The following is a 23,162-nucleotide window of genomic DNA, read 5'->3' as shown; positions in this document are numbered from 1 at the left end:
CCATTAGGGAGGCCGTCGCCATGTTCGGCTCCCAGCCACTCCCCGTAACTCCCCATGACGTCAGCGAGCGCGTTCTTGCGCTGCGGTCCGGCGTAGAGGTCAGGCCTCGCTTTGAATCACGTAGTCGGGTGGTTGTCATGGCACCTGGGGATATAAACAATGTGATAAATACAAAGCAAACACATCAATACACAGTGCATAATGTTTTTTTTAAAAAGACTTGTGAAGTAAGAGGCTGCTGTAGCCATAAAAGAGGCGATTAATTCGCCATTCCTGTGCTAAAAAAAGAGAAAATATATGAAGGAGACATACATACAAAATGGTTAAAAACTTGCAGTCACGGGTTTCTGTGAATATCATGATATACTGTTATTTCAGGGTAACTGCATTGGCCTATCATAGACGCATCAATTGATGCAATGCAAATGTAATCTTAATCCAACTTGTGGCGCCAATGCATATCCCTTACAATAATACATGATATTCAGGAGACTCCGTGGCAACAATTTTTTGTGACAACATGGGATGTACCACTTTTTTGTAACAACATAGTTTATTAAGTACATCTATGAATCATGTTGCCACGGAGTCTCCTGAATATCATGTATTATTGTAAGGGATATGCATTGGCGCCACAAGTTGGATTAAGATTACATTTGCATTGCATCAATTGATGCGTCTATGATAGGCCAATGCAGTTACCCTGAAATAACAGTATATCATGATATTCACAGAAACCCGTGACTGCAAGTTTTTTACCATTTTGTATGTATGTCTCCTTCATATATTTTCTCTTTTTTTTATCACAGGAATGGCGAATTAATCGCCTCTTTTATGGCTACAGCAGCCTCTTACTTCACAAGTCTTTTTAAAAAAAAACATTATGCACTGTGTATTGATGTGTTTGCTTTGTATTTATCACATTGTTTATATCCCCAGGTGCCATGACAACCACCCGACTACGTGATTCAAAGCGAGGCCTGACCTCTACGCCGGACCGCAGCGCAAGAACGCGCTCGCTGACGTCATGGGGAGTTACGGGGAGTGGCTGGGAGCCGAACATGGCGACGGCCTCCCTAATGGCGCCCGACGGAGCAGCACACGCTGTGAGGGGGCGGAAGCGCGGGTAAGCAATGAATATCACAGGTGAGAGGGGCGGGTAATCATGGAGCACAGGGGGAGGTTTTTCACTTGGTTGTGTATTTAATGCGTTCACTTTTGTTGTATTATTGATCCCTGAGGACGGGCGCACGCCGCCCGAAACATGTCGGAACAATAAACCTGTTTACACGTTTTCATCAAATCCGAGAGTGCCGCCTGTTTCTCCAACACCCTATATATATATATATATATATATATATATATATATATATATACATATGTTATGAAATATATATGTATATATAGAGTGAGAGAACACATATATATTTCAGAACACAGCCACAGAAGCGATATCGATGGCTTCCTATTAATGGATTTAAACTTTCAGAAGTGCCCCCTTGACAGAAAGAGCCCAGCGGCAGATGAGTCCATTGTCTCCCAGAGTTCTGCTCCTGTTTCGACATATCATACCATACCCAGAGCACCAATTTAATTACAGCAGGCATGGACAATCTATGGCTCTTCAGCTGTTATGAAACTGCACACCCCAGCATGCCTTGCCAAAGTTTTAGCATTCCCTAATAGAAAACTGTGGCAAGGCATGATGGGACTTGTAGTTTCACAACAGCTGGAGGGCAATCGTTTGGCCATGCCTGAATTACAGAGCATGGCAAAAAAAAACGAGAGTGACATTATTTACATCAAATAAAAGGATGTTCATGGGCTCACAGACATTTCCGCCTCACAAAATAATTTTAATAGGGCACAATCTCTCAGTCTTTCAGCTGCACTTTGGTGAACCACATTTTTAAGTGCATTTTAGGTAATATAAAACAAAATGTCAAGTAACACATGTAATAAACATTCTCAGTATGGCACATGTAGCAAAAAGATTGTTGTTATTTGACTAAAAAGTCTCGCTGCTGTATACCCGAGCACAGTAGAGGAGCTTGGGTAGCAACATTTTATTTGGAAATTAGATCCTGTCACAGTAAATTTTAATGTGTATAAAATTATTTTTATTTCTTGTTTTCTTTGCTTTATAGAATTGTAAAAAAAGTACTATTTCAAAGATAAATGGTCAAACCGTTATGTTTCCATATATATTATGCAGTAAAATTATATATATTGCAAAACACCTCTGAACTTCTTGTTGAGTATTTAAATATCTCCCTCTCTCTTGTAAAACCTAATTTAAAAAGTGCTGAAATGTACCATACAGCAGATAAATTGCTAGCTGTGAAACCTGGAAGTATTCAGATGTTACTCGGAGTCAAAACTATTGCCAAAATCTTGACCATGTGGTTTACATCTGCAGGACACATGTGGGCTTCACATTTCTAAAGACCTGTCAACTTACGATAGCATTTAAAGGAACATTATCCCGTTCATCAACTGTTCTGTGTGCCTTAAATGCAGAGTATTAGTGATAATCAGTGTCACAAATCATGTAAGGAATAATATACCTTTGGAATGGTTCGTGTTGGACATCTACCATTAGAAATACATAACCAGTGACTGAGCTGACGAAAGCACAGGGGCACACTGGTTAAAAATAGATTTTTGATGAGTAATATAATCATGTGGAAATACACTAATAGTAACATACTGTAACAATTAAGGGGTGTTGTGGTATGTTGTGGGCTAGTAAACATTAAACAGTCTTACTGATATATTTGGAGAAATTCACACGGGAGTCTATGTACTAAACCTTGGAGAGAGATAAATTGGGGAGAGATAAATTTGGCCCCTAACTGCCATGTTACAGGTTGTGTTTGAAAAATGACAGGAGCTGATTGGCTGGTGCTTTATCTCTCTCAAAGAGCCAGATGGATCAAGCTTCGAAAAGTGATAATGTGGAGAGTGAAAACTAACCAGCCAATCTGCTCCTAACTGCCATGTTGCAGGCTGCCTTTGAAAAATGACATTTAGGAGCCGATTGGCTGATTGTTTATCACTCTCCACTTTATCACTATTTGAAGCTTGATAAATCCCTAAGGCTTAGTGCACGGACCACATGAATTTGGAGAAGACAAGCTACAGTTATAAGGATTCTGCCATGGCTTTATAGAGCAAGTTAGGCGCAAGTATTTTATTATTTATTTATTAACAGTTTCTTATATAGCGCACACATATTCCGCAGCGCTTTACAGAGAATATTTGAACATTAATATCAGTCCCTGCCCCAGTGGAGCTTACAATCAATGTTCCCTCTAATTTTACGAAGGCTGTGTGCGGCAAAAGATTTTTGGAAAGGAAAAAGAACTTTGGAAGAAAATTTTTATTTTTGTGCGTCACTTATATATAACTGGAAAATGATGTTCAGCATTTGTGTTAACTTTACTTCAAAATTATATTAAACATTTAAACATTCAAAACACAGCACACAATGTAGTTAATGGGTGAAACACACATTAATTGATCCCACAACTGCAAAAAGGGACCACTGATGCTTTGTGCGCTCTGTTGTAATGTCTGTGCGCACACTCGTCAAGTTGTGTGCACAGCTTAGAGGGAACACTGCTTACAATCTATATTCCCTACAACATGTATACGCACACACAGACATTCTAGGGTAATTTGTTGGGAGCCAATTAGCCTAGCAGTATATTTTTGGATTGTGGGAGGAAACCGGAGTATCCGGAGGAAACCCATGAAAGTACGGGGAGAATATACAAACTCCGCACAGTTAGGGCCATGGTGGGAATCAAACCCATGACTTCAGCGCTGTGAGGCAGTAATGCTAACAATTACACCGCCCGTACTGCTCTAGGTTACTTCATTATTTAAAAAAAATCTATCTATATCCATCTATATACAGTATTTACTCCACGTTGATGTACTTCATATAGATTCTTCCATTCAGGGCATATCATACTACTACACATGTCGGTGTTCTCATAAACAGATGTTATTCGCTACAGCTTTCTTGTGTATTGCACTGTCCTGTAGCGGGATCACGATGTGTGTGCATTGCGGCATGCTGCGAGCATACACGTTGTCTACCAGCTCCCATAAGTATGCAGCAATAGCAATAGAAGAGCAATTACGCTCAACTTGCATGCAACTCTGCGTCAGCCCCAAAGTGTCTAATGAAAGGTAAAAAACCAATAAACTAAGGCCAAGTGAAGTTGAAAAATGCTTTTACATTTTAGCACCATTTCCAATAAAAATAAACAACTGAAGTAAGAGCATATCTATCATCTGCAAGGAGACAAATTACTAGTAGATAACATCTGGTTTTGATGAAGCACATATTTCTTATAGTGCACTCTGGTAATAAATTGCTCCCTCTGGTGGCCTGGATGGCTAAGGATCAGAACTATTTCTAATACATAGTTGCACAGTTTGAAACATAAAAGCCTGGCAAGAGATGTCACAGGGGATACAAAGCATTATACTTTAATCAATGGTCAAAAAGTCCAATTGTTTGCACGAAGTCAGTGAAAGCTCCAGTCCGGCAATCAGACAGTGATCCTCGCTGAGTTAATAATTTAACGTTACAAAATCACAATACTAACCACAAGAGCCCAGGAGGAATCTTTTTCACATAAATATTTCTCCTAAAGACAATACTATTAAATGATTTCACAATGAGGCAAACGGCCAACAAGGAAAGAGTTTCTATAATCCATCCAGGAGAACACCTAAAACAACAATACCGTGTTTTTACCCCTTTGTGGAGCCTAGTTTTACATGTCACACATTTCAACACCAATCATCCAAAGCATATTTCTTACTTGTTAGAAATGCAGCCAGATTTATTAATACATATGATTTTATTTAAATTAGCTCCAAAGGTGATTCAAGCAATGATAGAAGAAGAGATTCATTACATACAACCTTTATGTCATGTTCGATTATAGTTTGTTTCCTTATAAAAATTGGATCAAATACCTGTACTTGGTCTTTATATGGACTCTATTATAATCCTGATTTATGCAAAGATGACTTTGAAATAAGGGCCCTTATTCAGATCTGATCGCAGTACAAATTTGTTCTCAAAATGGACAAAACCATGTGCACTGCATGTGGGGCAGATGTAAAATGTTGGTCATGAGGGTGACATGGGATCAATAGACACAGCACTCACAATACTAGCAGACTGTGGGACGCATAGGTGTGCACACATTGAGTCTTATGGGTGCACAGGCACCCCCTAATGCTGTGCCCACCCTTATGAACACCTCCCTACCAGCAATACCTTTTACCAAAGACTTTTGCTTTTTAGAACTGTATTCCATTGAAAGAAGCGCCCATCAATCAATTATGTGTGTTTTGCATTGTTACTTGTACCAGACCATTGTTATATCACTACATATCATCCATATATGTTTTTTACTTTATTTGCATGTATTATTATACTGAGAGATGTTTTATATTGTAGCGAGTACCAATAGATGATGGTAGACTCGCCTGATTGGCGCTGTTAGACACACCCAATGGGCGGTGTTATAAATGTTTAAGATGTGGTGCTAGGCACACCCCTTTGACGGTGCACCCCCTAATAAAATGTGCTTCGCACGCCCATGGTTGGACGGATTTACTAAAGCAACCAAATTCCATGTATCCTTTACCTGGTATTTTCTAGAAAGAGCTATATTCTGATTGCTATGGACAATACCGCTTTTCTTGAAGCTCTACCAGTGCTAGACTGGGGCATGAAGGGTCTATGTATGGAGGCGTGGCAAACCACTACATTGTTTTCCCTAAGCATTAGAGAGGCCATAGGCTGTACATGGGCTCCAGATAAAGTGTTCCCAGCCACCACATAATCTGTCCAATGTGTGTTTGAGGTGCACTACGTATATATGTGTGTGTAGTGTGCTGTGTGTATCTGTGCAATATTTAAGTGTGTGTGCTGTGTGTGTTTCTGTATCTGTGCAATGTTTAAGCGTGTGTTCTGTGTGTTTGTGTGTGTTGTACTGTTTTTGGGTGTGTGTTGTAGTGTATGTGGGTATGTGTTGTACTGCATGTGGTGTGTTATGTATTTGTGTGTGTGTTGTGTTGTGTGTTTCTGACCAATGTGTATAGTGTGAGGTGCACTACATATATATGTGTGTGTAGTGTGCTGTGTATGCGTATGTGGTGTACTGTGTGTGGGATGTGTGTTGAGATGGTGAAACACGTCAGTTTCCTTGCCCACACCTACACGTTTTGGACCCAAATCAGCCTCAGATGACATCTTCCTTTGTTGGACCCCTCCATCACCTGAAATAGGATATCTCCACCACCCTGCTAGGCCACAGCTGTGGAATACCACTCCCTCACTTTGGACAACATTCCAGCATCACATGTCCAGCTTCTAAGCTCCTGGGAGATACAAGGATACATTGGCCTACAAATAAGGTGGACGGTAATTACATGCTGTATTCATTGACTGCTTATTGGTCCCTAATCAATCTGAGGCACTATTGGAATGGACAGCCCCATTATTACTCCTTCTCGTGTGAGGCTTTATTCTAAGAATGTGCACTACTAGATATATATACCAGGAATGCGGTTTTTAACATTTGGTCACATAGGCCCTTATTCTGGTTGGTGCGGTAATGTCCGCGTGCGGTCGGTCCGCCGATGTTTAGTGTCTGCGCATGTGCAGAGGCGTCTCTGCACATGTGCGAACGGGACGCACGTCCAAATTCCGCATGAAATGTGTACACTACAAACAGGGGGTGGAGAGGGGCGTGAAAGGCTGTTTGGGCTCATTACCATATGTTTACACCCCGCGTTTCATGGGCGTTCCCATGAAAACGCTGGGCGTACGTATGGTAATGCGGTCGTGACGCACGTGTAGGGGGCGGTCATATGACATTACCGGATGTCAGCTGCCCGCCCAGATCCCTGCTTTTGCACAGAGAAATGCCCGTGTGGTCTGAGGTTGCGGGAGCTGCCTGACCACTCGGTCCTGCATTTGATGGTCTGCGACCATCGAATGATGGGGGAGGTTCCCTGAGATGGAGGAGGTGTATTCATGAGAAATACACTTGCGGTCCGTTCGGACAGCTTCTTACCGCATTCGGATGGAGTGAGCGATCCGTACGAAAGGCGGGGTTTAGGACGCACGGTCCTGCCCGCATATTCGGCTCCGTCCGCACAGACCAGAATAAGGCCCATAATGTAGAATATTAAATTAATTTTATTGTAAAACCAGCCCAATCTTTTCTATTTTTATTTGCAAAAAAAAAATGTTTTTTTTAAGAGTTGCTAGCGCTGCTACTCCCATCATTATTTGCTTCTATTCTTCAGGTCCGACTAACCTGAAACCCCAGCAGCTGCTAGGTGGATCACCTCACATCCAAGCGCCACCTCCCCATTTCCCCCTTGTGGGGAAATTTTATTTTAATTATCGCCAGCCCCAATACTCATATTGCCACATACCATAATTTACATTACTCAATATCCCCCACACTGTCACACATTATACCAGGGGTGCCGACAGGTCGGCTGGGCCCCCCAGTAAAAGGTAGGGGATGTGGCCACCAGCGGGAGCAGGGCCTCCAGGAGGGGGCATGAAAAAAAATGAGAAGGGGAGAGAGATGACAGGCTAATACTGTAACTGTGCCTCTCCCCAGCAAAGCACACAGCACTGAGCAGCATGTGCTGAGCTGGGGAGAGAGGCTGTGCTGCGGCGGAAGCCTGTCAACTATTTCCCCACTAACTGTCTCTCTACATCTCGGGAGAACCCTGACCCTCCAGCAGACCCAGGCCCGGCTAAAAAGTACCCGACCCCCTCTGGACGCCACTGATTATACCACACAACATAATGCTCATTACACATTATGTCACATACTGTAATTCTCACATACTATTTATGCCACACATTGTAATGCCAATTACACATTATGCCACATTCCATAATGCCCATTACATATTATGCCACACATGTTAATGCTCATTACACATTATGCTAGATTCCTTATGCCCTTTATACATTATGCAACACACAGCAATTCCCCTAACACAATATAATTATTATCCTTATTGATATTGTGCCACAAGGGATCTGCAGTGCCCAGTTACAAAAATAAGTAAAACAAGAAAAGGTACAGTTCAAGAGAGTATACTGTAGGACAAATAGAGGGAGAAAGATAGGCACAGAGGGCCTTATTCTAGTTCACTCTTTCTGACAAAATCCTTCTTAGATGGACAAAACCATGTGCTCTGCAGGAGGGCAGATGTTACTTGTGCAGAGAGAATTAGATTTGGGTGGGGTTTTACTTCAAAGTGAGATCTGTATTGCAGTGTAAAAATAAAGCAGTCAGTATTAACCCTGCACAGAAACAAAATAACTCACCCAAATCTAATTCTATCTGCACCTGTTACATCTGCCCCCCTGCAGTGCACATGGTTTTGTCCAGCTAAGAAGGATTCTGTCAGAAAGATTGAACTAGAATAAGGCCCAGAGTACCTGGATAGGATAGAAACCGGAGTACCTGGAGGAAACCCATGCCAGTACGGGGAGAATATACCAGAGCCATGGTGGGCATCGAACCCATGACCTCAGCACTGTGAGGCAGTAATGCTAACCACTACACTGTCCATTGTGCCCCTGTCAGTTGTCTCATACAATCTTAACCCATTTGGTGCTGCGGTCTCCTGCATTTGCTGCAGCATCTGTTCCCAGGAGGCCAGCAGTCTTGGCACGTCCACTGTTCGCACCTGTGCCTTTATCTGTTCCTAGAGGTCCTACGGGACCTCTAACATCTGTCTACTGAAGCAAAGGCCATTTTCAGCAGTAATCCATGTGCATGGCCAGATCACATGAAATAATGCTGCATAGACATTAGCCACAGATGCTCTATGTGACTTCAAGGCTCCAGCCATCTATTCATCTTGGGTTCTTCTCTGAATCCATATAAATCAGAAAAACGACAATTGTTTCATAATATTTTACCTAATCTGAACCTGAATACCAGGTGACTGAGATACTGAGTTCTGAAATGTTTTGTGAACCTTATGGTAGCATCCAAACTCATAAATGCATTGGATGCTTGACTTCTTGTCATTAATAGTTATAATATTATTTCAGTTTTGTCTCTATGCATAGTATTATTCTGCACCTTATCATAAGAACCAATCTCTGATTACATAGAATATAATAATAACAAAATATGTGAGACCTGGCTCTAACCACATTTATTCAACAGTTTAAGCGAACCCCCTAAAGTTCAAGTGAATGATTTGTGGAAAATAGGACTATTATAGAGAGAAATTAATTTATTTAGAACATTCTGACTTTCTTTATCATTTTGTCTACATTCATAGCCTCTTAAGGCCCATACACACTGGCCGACTTTGAGCTGAAAGTCGCTCAAAACAGCAGATTTGAGCGGCTTTCAGCCCAAAACCGCCCAGTGTGTATGCCCCGACGATGAGCGTTGAGTGCTGCTGCGTGCTCTCTCATCATCGCCGGGAAAGCCGTTCATCTGCTGGTTATACCAGCAGATTAGCGGCTTTGAGGACCACTTTGCATAGTGCTGCGCTATGCAAAGCTGTCCTCCCCCCTCCGTCGGCGCCGGGCAGGGGGAAAGCCGCTCAATGTGTATGCACTGAGCGGCTTTCCCCCCCAGCGATGAATGCCATCATCGCTGTCCATATACACTGGGCATAGTCGCCCAGTGTGTAAGGACCTTAAGGGGAAGATTTACTAAGATGTGTATACTACTTCACATGTGATGTTGCTATGGTCAACCAATCAGAATCTACTTATTATTTATTTAGCACCCTCTAGAACAGGGGTGTCAAACTCAAATTCATCGGGGGGCAGCATCAGCAATTTGGTCACCCTCAAAGGGCCGGTTGTATCTGTAGGACTATGTGTCCACTCTTTATTATCATAAATTATTGTCACTGCATTCAATTATTGTATACTGAGCAGTAGCATTTCCCTCCTGCTATTGCTGTGAACTTCAGTGCATTAGGGCACACGCTGCCTGCACAGGGGGGCAGCACTCAGTCTTAGGGCATATGTCCTGCTTATTATCATGGGACACAGCAATTAATGATGGGCTGCAATGTGCCAGTGCGCACACACACACACACATAGGCAGAGAGTTTGACACTTACCCGCTCTGATGCGTCAACTCCAGTCTGAGCTGCTCCACCACCAAGGACACAGCTGCGCTCTCACACAGGCGCATTTCCCCCTCCCTCCTGTGAGTAGCGCTCCTCGCACTATCTATCCAGGAGTGGGGGGCAGCGTGCTCCCGGTCACTGTGCAGTGCACACTCAGCAGTAAGTGACCTGGAGCGCACAGCAGCAGCAGCACCATTCACCACGATGGACCTGCTCTTTCCACTCTCTGGCTCCTATACAGCAGGTGGGAGCGGAGGAGGGGTTGACGACCGGCGGCACTGCGCTAGAGGGCAGACGTTCTCTGGCTTGTAGGCTGCCGCGCATGCGCTGAAGAGGCGGCTTTCTTGTTTAAAAAAAAAATCGAGAATAAAAGGTGAAGGCTGGCGGCGGCTGCGCTGGCCACATGAAGAGGTCTGGCGGGCCGGATTTGGCCCGCGGGCCTTGGGTTTGACACCCCTGCTCTAGAAGATAGTAGACAGGATCTGATTGGTTGCTCATAGCAACATCACATGTGAAGTAGAATACACATCTTGGTAAATTACCCCCTAAGTCTATTTTCAAAGTGAACACGACTTTAATAGCTATTACACTTATACATTTTAGCAAACACAATCAAAACACATTTATAGAGTCTGTCATTATAAAGTGCTTAAATGCATTTGTGGTGCTTAAAGAGAAATAGGTTCAATAAGTCAATAAAATTAGCAGCATAGGCTACAACAATGTATTTAGCCTTGAGAAATAAGATTCCCCATATCAGCTGCACAGGGTGAAATTAATATTCCCAAAGAGTCAATGAAATTAGACGGAACATTCACATCTGCGTCCTCAAGCTGATGGAAAATATAATAGGTAGATAAAATCTAACTTTTTAATAAAGACATACTGAACTTTGAAAAGTGGAAAAAGATTGTAGGCTGAAATCATAAAAGGCGGCTTTAGACTAAGGGTTTTAAGATTGTGTAATATAAAAAAAAAATTAAACAAAGAAAAATCATAAAATTATTCAGTCATAAAAAATAATGAGAGACCAGAATAATTAGGCATTTATTAAAAACAGGCATTATGCTTCAATAGCAATACTGTATAAAAATAATTACGAAAGAATAACCACATTCTTAGTTAACGTTTACAAAACATACATAATAAATTTTATTTAACTTTGTTAAAGTTCTGATTATTAAGCTAGATTTAAACTTGGCACTGAAATGATGCCGGTATCAGAATCCATCATTAATGTCGAAAATTTAAATTGTGTTTCCAACAACTTTCGGTTCATGGTTTGTCCATGGCCCTCTGCCACTTTTACTAATCACATTGCTCTATCTTTAAGTCTCTACTTTTCCTAATGTCCTTTATACCTTCCAGGTACTGATTTTTTTAAACTGTTCGGCCAAAACAGATGAACTCTCTACATTGCACATAGCTGTTTCCAAATAGCAATTTTATGCTGTATTTATAAAAGAAAACCTCCTTTATTCAAAGACAAAAAATACAAAATGACACAATCAGTAAACATTACAAGAGGACATACACAAACCAATAAAACTGAAACTATGGAAAGCTCTTTAAATGACTTTGATAACTCTCCAGTACAGACATGCGCATAATCTTAAGAGACCATACATCTGTTAAGTATCGCTGCAATTCCCCATTTTGGCAATGCCTGTATCACATGATTGGAACAATGCAAAACATTGGAAGTCCTCAATTTGCAAATCACAACAAAAAAATTATTGGTATCAGCAAGTCATGAATTTAGAAATGAAATTTATTTATTGCTGATGGTACTCTTTACCTAGAACGGCGCCCAAGATTTTGATCTTGGGCATCACAAGGTAAAAAATCGCGTCGGTCGCATCGCATGCGGCCAAAAAATCACATGCGATGCGACCGACGCGATTACCGCGATTTCACATAGGGAACAATGTTAAATGGCCCAATTGACCCGATTTTACATAGGGAACAATGTTAAATGGCCCACAGAGCCCAAATAGGCACCCTCAAGTGTGAAATGGCCCCCCAATTGTTAACGCCACCCCACGAACAACGTCAACCCGAAGCGTGGCGAGCGGCGGCGGTACGCGTCCTCCGACCTTTTCATACCCCCACTATCCACGTCTGCATGGAGTTGAGAATAGAAAGTGTGGCGAGCCCGAAGCGTGGCGAGCGTAGCGAGCCCCGCGAGGGGACAGGGATACCTTCACAGGTATGCACGTCCCCTCGCGGGCTCCACAGGTATCCGCGTCCCCACGCGGGGCTCGCTACGCTCGCCACGCTTCGGGCTCGGTGGCTCGCTGCGCTCGCCACACTTTATATTCGCTGCTGATCTGCTCTTCCTACGAGCTGGCTGTTGATGTAGCAGCACTTGATTTGAAAAGGTGCCGGACGGGGTCCCGACAGGCATTTATCTGACGTCGGGATCCCGACTGTCAAAACATCGACAGTCGGGTTCCCGACGGCCACCTGTTATTTTCCCTCATGGGGGTCCATGACCCCCATAGAGGGAGAATAGAATAGGTGGCTCGCGTAGCCGTGCCGGCAGCGTGGCGAGCACAGCGAGCCCGCAAGGGGCTTAGTTGCTCTCACCATGCTGTCTGGGTCCGGCCAGTCGGGATCCCGATGTCGGGCTAATGACAGTCAGGCTCCCGACTGTCGGACCCCTGTACCACACCCAATTTGAAAACCCATGATGTCACTGCTGCATAGCTCCTCTCCCAGGTAAACTGCTGGGATTGGTAGTATTGTACAAGTAGTACAAGTTAATGTTGGCACTAGATGTTTGCAGATGAACACCATACACACCCGTGCACATACTTATATTCTACAGCACAATGCATTGAATCATAAAAACACAAAAATGTATAGGTAAATTGTATATAATTATCATAGTTAAGCTTTTATTTGTATCCTTTAAATTTAAACCGTTTGATAGTTTCCTGTTATGACTTATACTGCAACAAAGACATGTAATAAAATAAATTATGTCATAACTAAATAAGAACATTGCAGTAGTATATTTTTAAAGACAATTAAAATCATGCAAAGCTCAAAACCATTTAATCTGCTGAAAAGAAAATTCTGAAGTAGCCCATCTCAGGACAGTTTGCCAGCTGAGACCCTGAAGCAAGAGGTGACCATATGGTGGGGAAATTCAGAAACGTTCTCCATTGCAACTCAATAAAGGGACAGTGCCTCGGGACATCAAAGATGCTTTAGTTGTGCACACACTTAAATACACCAGCTGTAGCAAGCACTGCTGGCTCTGTTGCTGGAAACCTACTGGCACCAGCCATAAGACTGATTGACTGAGTCCACAGTAGGACACTAACAATTTCTCCATATGGGTGTGTTGATGGAAGATATGATAGCTACACTCAGGCAATATTAAAATGATCAGAGTCCTGGACTCAGAGTTTGCATATGGTTGTTGTAAATCTGACAAAAGACTTACTGCAGTTAGTGCTTGGAACTCTGGTCATATTTTATGCAACCAAAAGATTAGGCTCGTTTTAAAGGTACATTAATCTATTTTGGTTTTGTCTTCATATTAGCCAAATATAAATATTATGGTGAATATGAAAATGGGAATAAATGTAAATCTTTCAAGCATATGTCTTTATGGGGCAGCCTCACAAGATCAGGGGCTCAACGGTGGTCCAGTTCATAAGCAAAGATATCAAAATAATTATGATGAGTTACATATGAAAATACATGGAAATAACACAGGGCACCAGCAGTTGGACTGAATTTTGGATTGCATATTGGACCCAGCATATTGAAATCAATTGAAAATCCTTCTACTTTACAAACTGAAAAATATATAAAGCAGATCTATGTGTGTAAACTTCTCCTGTACAACATTAAATAAGCTAGCACCTAGCAGTACTATACACCGTGTTTAACTTGCACATTTGTGTTAATATATATGACAACCTCTTATGGAACCCAATTTCCCAAGCATATCAAGAATAACCCCCCTTGCACCTTGTGAAAAAATTACCGGTATTATAGGTGAGCAGATCTATGTAGTGTGTGGCTGTATGGGATTGGATGTGTGGCTGCACACTACATAGATCCCCCACAAGGGTATGCAGCTCATGGGTGCCAATTTTCTTTTTGACACAAGGCACCAAACAACATAGTTAAGGCTCTGGTGTATTTTACTAAAGAAAGTAATAACGAACCAGAAAAACATTACTATGGCGTAATAGGTATAAAAGAGTAAACATGATAACATGATAGCTGCAGATGTATGAGTTACTGTAATATAGCCTTGTCTGAAAACAAATAGAATGTTTTGTCAAAGCAGGAACATTTTATATTGTATAATTTCTTTTTAATGTGGAATAAAAGAAGAGGTTAACTATAAAACATTTAAATATACCCAGTGGACTTGAATCTTAAAAAATACTTCAGAACTTATGTTGTTTCTGGACTATAAATTCCAATGTCTTATTTTGTACTACCATTTATAGTTGCTGGCAAGGATCCCCTATGCTGAAAAGCATTTGGCCAACAGTGTGTGCTTTCATGAAAAATGCTTTAGTCCCCCAAAAATGTTTTGTTACAATAATTTGCAGTCTGGTATTGCTTTTAAAGCCATCTGTCGGTAATGTCTTTCCAAAATTAATTTCTTAAATTTAAATATATTTTGAAACATTCTATTTGTGTGCTGCATAAGGTCTGAGAATTATTTAAACACTATAACAGTAGTTGCCCAAATAAAATCCATAACAAATCATTTTGTGCAACAAGATATTTTGGCACCGGAGCGGCTGAATTACTTTTCTACTGTTAAAATGCATTAGTATACTTATAAAGATGTGGGACGCGGAATCAGAATTTTTTTTTATAAGTTGCTACATTGGTAAAAGAAAAAAAAAAACTACTTTAAATTTTAACTTTTTTTTATTGAGCATTCATATCTTGAATCTAAAAGACTTTGGTGAGTCCTTAAATCCAAATATTGTCAAGTAATAATTCTACCGATTTTTCAACTAAAATGGGCACAATCAGTGACTGGGGATAACAGAAGATGCTGGCAAAAATCAGCATAACTCCTTTATCCTTGGTGCTATTTGTGAAAAAGATGTCAATGTGAAAAACACATACAGTATGCTGCAAGTGAGATCAAGCTTGCAAGGGTTGAAGAAGAATAACAAATACTATAGGATATGTATCTCACTGCGCTGATATTTTCACATAAAAGTACATGCCGTTCTTATTAAAGGATGACACAAGACTCATGAATAATGAATATAATATAATATTAGGTACTTGTTTCCTAGCACGGCGCCAGCGATTTTAATTGCATGCATCGGGACCTAAAAAAATCGCGTCCATCGCATCGCAAGCAACCAAATCGCATGCGATGCGATCGACGCGATCAATGCGATTTTTGCATTGGAAGCACTGTTAAATGGTCCCTGAGACCCGATTTTACATTGGAACTAATGTAAAATGCACCCCAGACCCCCCAGGCCCCCAGGCCTAATGTAAAATGCACCCCAGGCCCACCATTGTTAACGGCACCCCAGTATTGACGCCAACCCGAAGCGTGGCGAGCGCAGCGAGCCCGCATGGGGCAGCGGTACGCGTCCTCCGACCTTTTCATACCCCCACTATCCACGTCGGCGTGGAGTTGATTTTATATAGTGTGGTGAGCGCAGCGAGCCACCGAGCCTCAAGCGTGGCGAGCGCAGCACATTACTTCACAGGTATTACGCGTCCCCCCGCGGGGCTTGCTGCGTTCGCCACGCTTTGGGCTCAGTGGCACGCTGCACTCGCCACACTTTATAAAATCAACTCCACGCCGACGTGGATAGTGGGGCTATGAAAAGGTCGGAGGACGCGTACCGCCGCCCCTCGCGGACTCGCTGCGCTCGCTACGCTTCGGGTTAGAGTCAATACTGGGGTGGCGTTAACAATGGGAGGCCATTTCAGATACAAAATACCCATTAGGGTGCCTATGCAATAAAAAATCGGGCATTTAACATTGTTCCCTATGTAAAATCGCGTTGATCGCGTCAGTCGCATCGCATGCCATTATAATGCCATGCGATGCACACGATCAACGCGATTTGTTCATTGATTGAAAAAAAGGCTAAAAATAGCCAAATATCGTGTCGGTCGCGTCAATCGCATACCTTAAGTTACCTTAACTTAAGGTATGCGATCACCCACGACGCGCGCCATGCTAGGAAACAAGTACCTAATATTATATGAATATTATATGTATAATTAAGCATATAATTGATCAACACTAATGGAGTTATTCTGGTTGATTCGCAAGGTAGCATTGCGAGCCCACCTAACCCCACCTTGCGAATTCACAAGCACGATTTGCACGCAGGGTATGCGAATGGATGTTACACAGTAAGATCTATTCGCAGGCCAGGGGGATCCACCCACATCTTTCGATGGTCCCTTACAAAGAGCAGCGTTCATATATCTATATCAATGTTAGTCAGATTATTATGCTGCTATACCAATTATTTAATTCTTGTAATAGATCTTCTGTTCACAATGGGTTAGAAATCAAGTGAAGTTAAAGGCAGTGCCATCATCAGGGGGGTGCTATGGGGACAGCTGCTCCGGTTCCAGCTGCTTTGACACTGGGTAGGGCTCAGGCTGCTCTGTCCCAGCAGACCGCACGGCTGCAGCTGTCCCCTCTCCTTTGCTACACAGTGGCGCCCGCTAGTCGCAGCCCGCCACACCATCACAGACCCCTAGTCGGAGCCTCCGCCTACTGCCCACAGGCAGTACAGTGGGCAGCAGGCCAGCCGGAATCACCACTGCGTGACATGAATGATGTCACACCATGCGTGCCAGATTCCTGTGAGGAGCCGGCACCGCCATATGTGGTGCAGCATTGAACAGCATGTGGACAATGTGTGGCAACTCCCCTGTGCTAAAGGTACGGTAACTAATTATACACACCAGGGACTAGGAGGGGGAGAGGGGAGCTCGCTGCTGTGGCTGCTGTCTGTACAGTATGTATGTGCAGACTGCAGGCTCAAACAGCAAGGCCGTTATAAATATTAAGTGAGCCCTTAAAAAAAAATTATTTACAGTATTTCACTGCCTATTTTAGCAGTCCTGGGCCCCACAATTCCTGGTGTCAGCCCTGGTTAAAGGTACACTTATTCTGTGAGTGCAGCACAAATTAGCAGTCATTAGCCATATACATCAGCCAATAGGCACCTTTAAGCATGGCCATACTGTTAAGTAGGTATGGAAACCTGCATAATGAATTAGTAGTGCGGTGCAGGTGAGTAATAACCCAGAATCCTCTAGTCGTGGTATCTGCTCTTAATGCTCTGCTCTCTGTGATGATGGATCATGAGGGGTATGGACCATTAGGTCAATGGTGTCTAGGTCAACAGTCATTAGGTTGACCACTATTGGTTGACAGGCAGCAGGTCTACACATGGAAAAGATCAACATGGATTAGCTTGACGTGGTGTAAAGGTCAACATGGCAAAGGGGCAACATGAGTTTTTCCTTATTATGCTTTGGTGTATGTGTCAACATAATTGGACATGGACACCATATTAGTGTACCCCGTGATCGATAGTGGAGCAATAGTGGTCGACTTTTGACTGTTGACCTAGACACTGTTTACCTAATGACCGTGGACTCACATGTCGGCTATGGCTGGCTGGCTCTGTCGGGTAAAGGAGCATTATGTTCCAGGTACATTGCTATATATATTTGAGTAAGGAGAAAATATCATGTGGCTCTTTTCTAGTTAATCACAGACCCGGCATGGGGTGACATGGGTGTGGGCAAGGGTGTGGTACCCCTGGATAGGTCTAGCTGGATGGCTCTGACATGACACATTATTATATTATATGTAACACTAGTTTTTCCACTAACACTATTTCTCTATTATTTTAATTACATTCATTATTTTTTTTTCATTATCACTTTTTTGCATATAGCGCAAATTGTCAGCCCACCATCCCTTTCTTACATAAATAACGGATCAGCTGCTCAGAGCAGAGGGAAGAGGGGCCAGTCTGCTTTGCCGTCCCAACAAGCGTTGCCCCAGCACATGTCCATCGGAAATCTATCATTGACTGGAGCCTGGTGTGCCTGAAAACAAATAGCTGTGTATTACAGCAATATTTTTGTGTCTGTGGTTTACTTCCATTGCTAGATAACTTGCTATCACAATATAATTTGATATGCGCACATCTGCTCACAGCTTTGTGGGGCAGATTTATATAAATTCCCTACAATTTGCATCTCTATTATTAATATATTTCTTTATTATTAATATTAATAATAATAATAATAATAATAATAATACAGATCAACACAGAAGTGAAAGGACAACATGAAGTCATGACACATTTACTCCCAAAACTACCATTTCCAACTGGGCCATGCTAGTCATGGAGGGGGGGGGGGGGTATTCAGACCTGATTGCTGAGCCCTGTGATCAGATAGCCGCTGCCCAACCAGAGTGAAAACTCACCATGTGCAAGGCTGTGATTGGCTTGCAAAAATCCATTCGCCATCAAATGAATTCTACTCTACTAGTGCGATAGAAACAGGCTGATCGAGGCCGGACACGATCACAGACCCTCCCTGAAAACGCTTAAGAATATCTGCGTTTTTCCTGACACTCCCAGAAAATGGCCGTGTGACACCCACAAATGGCAGCTTCCTGTCAATCAACTTGTAAACGGCAATTAGAGCAGATGCTGGATTTTGTCTTGCACATGCGTGCTATGGTCCATATGCATGCACAGTTGTTCTATAATTGTCTGCCGGGCAAATTTGTACAGCAGTGATCAGGTTTGAATCAGGCCCAATGTACATTATTTTCAGTGTTTTCAATAAATGATGTAACCTCTTTTTCATTTCCTTAAAGTGTCTTATCCATTGCAAATGATTGATGAAGCGATGAAAATTGGAGCTGGCTCCATATGAGAGACACTTGTAGGAGAAGTCAGTGCTGCCATCCAGCAGGGATAGCTGAAATAAATATCTTTGTATTAGCTTTTAACACACCAGGATATGTCTGTCTCAGCAGCTGAGGTCTCACTAGAGCTTTTGTGAAATGAATGTTTATTTTACAGATCTAGAACCTCAGGTCAAGAAAAATTCAACAAACTGACCTCAGGTTTCATCTAAAAGACCACAAGAAGAAAAATAGACAAAAGTAATACATTCTTAAATGTTTCCACTTCCCAGTACTTACATTTTATTGACCATACATTTTACCAAGCTTATACTGTGCCTACAAATGATTTATTGCTTTGCAGTTCTAGAGATGTGCGTGGACCATGGACGCCTGAACGACCGCTCTCAGTGACACACCCGCACCTCCGACGCCTGCCTGCACAAAAACACTGCTGCCACCTGATCAACTGCTCCCAGCTTTACGCCCACGCCTCCATACAACTACCTACTGCCTCCACATGGCGGCTCTGCCACACCGCTGCCACCTGCCCTACTCCCCCAAGTAAATTAATGTGGGAAATGGGGTTTTATTTTTCTTTTAGGGATCCCAATCCCAGGATCCCAGGATCCCGGGAATCCCAGGATTGAGCATTTTTTCAATCCTGATTCCCATGGAAGAGTATTTCCTGTTATTTCCACATAACAGCTTACAAAATTGATTGATTGCTTAATTGAATGACTAACTGATTTAAAATTATTTCCACGCTTCGGACTTTATAAGATCAACTCCACGCCGATGTGGATAGTGGGGGTATGGACAGGTCAGGAGTTTGCGTACCACGTCCCCTCGAGGGGCAAACTGCGTTTGCCACGATTCAGGCTGACGTGGATAGTGCAGTTGGTTGTCATTTGTCTGCTGAGATTCTATCCTTTGATACGTTGTTCCTGCACCTTGACAAAGGGGCTAGTCCCCGAAACGTTGGAGAGTTTCCATACACGCTTTGAAAAACCCACTGAGTGCCGCTGTTTGATTGTACTCAGGTACAGCCACGCTACCTTTTGGACCTGGAGGGCACCTGGGAATTTGCTGCATAAAGTTGGAGTGCCGAGCCGCAAGCTTTCTCTATATATCTATATATCTATATATATCTATATATATATCTATATATATATATATATATAGATATATATATATATATATATTTATCTATTTATTTAATATTGAAGATTTTTTTATATATAAATATATATAGATAATATACCCCAATCAGAGAAAATGTGACTCACCAGACTTCAGATTGATGTTAAAGAGATATCCAAATTTACTAAGATTAAATAATAGAAAAAACTAATGAAACAACCTGTAATTAGGTTTAGGAAAAATTATTTGTATTAAATAAATATTTTTAGTATTTAGTCTACTAAGAAATAGATGATCCCCAGTCTCTACACTCAGAGAAAATACTTACCATGCCTATGGATTTTTTTTAAAGACTTTGCAAAGATTGTTCTAATGTTTAAAAGGGACAACAAACAACCCTGATAACTTTTGTCCTCTGGTTTTTCTCAAAAGTTTGTATTTGTTGTGATTTCTAACCACAAAAACTTACATTATGAAGAAACATTTGACAAAGGGGAGTATGTTCTAAAATAAAATATTCAATGTTCCTACTTCTGTCTCTTCAGCTACATCTGGTCTGCGATCAGGCTACACATACACTGTGTTACTAAGTCTACAGTATTACAGTTGAAATTTTATTTTTGTTATGTTTGTTTGCATTTGTTTGCTTTACTAAACCCCCAAACAATAAAATTAGACACGACAAACAAAACCTACTTGTGTTAAGGCCCCCATACAATAGTCCGACTTGTCCTAAGGACAAGTCAAACCTGATTGTCTCGGCAGCTCCCCGGGAGGGATCACATGCGGTGGCATTTCATGTGCCAAGTTTTGCATGTGATGCGATTTATCACATGCAACTCCCGAGGAGCTGCAGGGACAATGGGAGTGGGGGACAGCAGTGGGAGTATGCCCGCGACCAGAGACCAGGGCAGGGTGGGAGGTGGCGCAGGGAGCCAGGAAAGAAGCTGCTGCTGTCAGCGGGAGCAGAGGGTGCAGTGAAGGGAGCCGGGCAGGAGAAGACGCTGCTGGGCAGTGGCGGGAGCAGACGAGCCATTGATTGGCTGAGACCTCGATCAGCCAATTAGCGATTGGCTGAGAGAGGTCTCAGCCAATCAGTGGCTTCCTATTTATTTGTATGGGGTTTTCTTTTTTTTAAGTGCTCTGCTCACGCTGCGCCGTTGCAGCATCTTCTCCTGCCTGGCACCCTGGTTCTCTGCACCACCCCCTGCTCCCGATAATGACAGCAGCTTCCTCCTCTGCCCGGCTCCCTGCACCGCCCCCTGCTCCCTCCGCCCTGCTCTGGTAGTTCCCCTGCCAGCTGCAGTCCACCGCATGGCTCCGGGCAGCACATAAGATTTAGCAAATCTTCATAAGATTTAGCAAATCTACGTCCAACCTCCCGACTCCGATCTGATGTGCATGAGACCGGGTTGAAGGGGATGTCTCCATATGCGATTTGGGCCAATTTCACGGATCGATTCATCTGAATCGGGCGAAATTGTGCCCAAATCACATAGTGTATGGGGGCCTTTACCTCACTGGCTTAACAAGCATCATGATAAACAACACAATTCTAATTTGTATCAGTGGGTAAATAAAAATTGCACCATATATTCCCAATAAGCAAATATGAGCAATACATTTGACTTTTACTTGCCATCTTCAGAGCTTTATGAGGGACATGCAGCGTGGAAGCAGAAACCCCATCATGCTTCCTTTTGAATGTAAGATTTAAAGAAAATGTTATGAATTTTGTCCAACATATTGGGGCCTTTTGAAGGACACAAGCCTAGTGCCAATCCTATTGAAGCATTATGGGGGCATGGGCCTAGTGCCTGCCTGCTGTGGGAGGGGGTGCTTACTCTAATGGTCCTACTGCACATGTTACATTTGCCACACCTGCAGTGCTCATGGTTTTACCCATTTGCTAAAAAGCAGATTTGCAATCAACCAACCATCTACCAACGGTCCACGTTTTCCAGATCACCTAGCTGGTGCACAGCTGTAGTCAATACTGTACTAACGGTCACATTTTCAAACCTGCTTCATTCATTCCTACTATAGATCCACAGGTTGCCTGGAAAACATGCATCGTTGGTAGATCTTGAGGACAGGTTTGGACACCCCTGCTGTAGGCCATTCTCCATGCAGTTTGAAGAACAGCATAAGCACACAAGGTCCTGGACCAGTAATCAGTATCTACGGTCCCCTATGACTTCTCCAAGTGCAGACTTGGAGAATATGTGTTGCCTGTTCTCGGCTATGATGCTGTTCACTATAATTTTACTTGATGGCTCTTTCTGTATTTGTAACATTGTGGCGCTAACTCCGCTAAACACTACTGAGCTTTTTTAATCCTCATCTTTGATTTATACTTTGAAGTTCTCTGCTTTCATGTGTAATACAGAATGTTTCCTGCATCATGCTGAGTGAGAATATTAATTGTTTGCTTGAAGATATAGTCGGCAGATGTCTGTGTATAAATTCTTTTCTTCTGCTCTGTATCAATGTTTTGGTTACGCAAATATCTAAGAATCCTGGTTTCAAAAGGTGTTTCTTTTACAGTAGATAAATACTTTCAAGCTGACTTGCACTCAAGTGCTGGGGTTAAGAAATACAACATAGTTCTAAATAGTGATATGTTGGGAAAGAATAAAGGCCCATACACACTGGGAGACTGATTGTCGAACAACTGCGCATGCATATCATATGTGCATGTGCAAGGGAAATTAGCGACAGTGTGTCTAAAAAAAAAATGCAGCCATGCCCAGGCGTATTTGAGGAGGGTCTATTAGTGATCCATTGCAATTCTATCACAATTTAGCTAAGGGCCGTTTCCTCTTCCTGTCTGGGTGGTGGCTTACTCCTTGCAGTCCACTTCCCATTCTCACATAAGCAATCCATGCTGAATTAGGCCCTTAGACCGCAGAACTCAGTAGCACAATAT

The sequence above is a fragment of the Crinia signifera genome, chromosome 3 (assembly GCF_055691185.1).
Source record: "Crinia signifera chromosome 3, ASM5569118v1, whole genome shotgun sequence".
Lineage (NCBI taxonomy): Eukaryota > Metazoa > Chordata > Amphibia > Anura > Myobatrachidae > Crinia > Crinia signifera.
Note: the sequence above shows the minus strand (reverse complement) of the source record.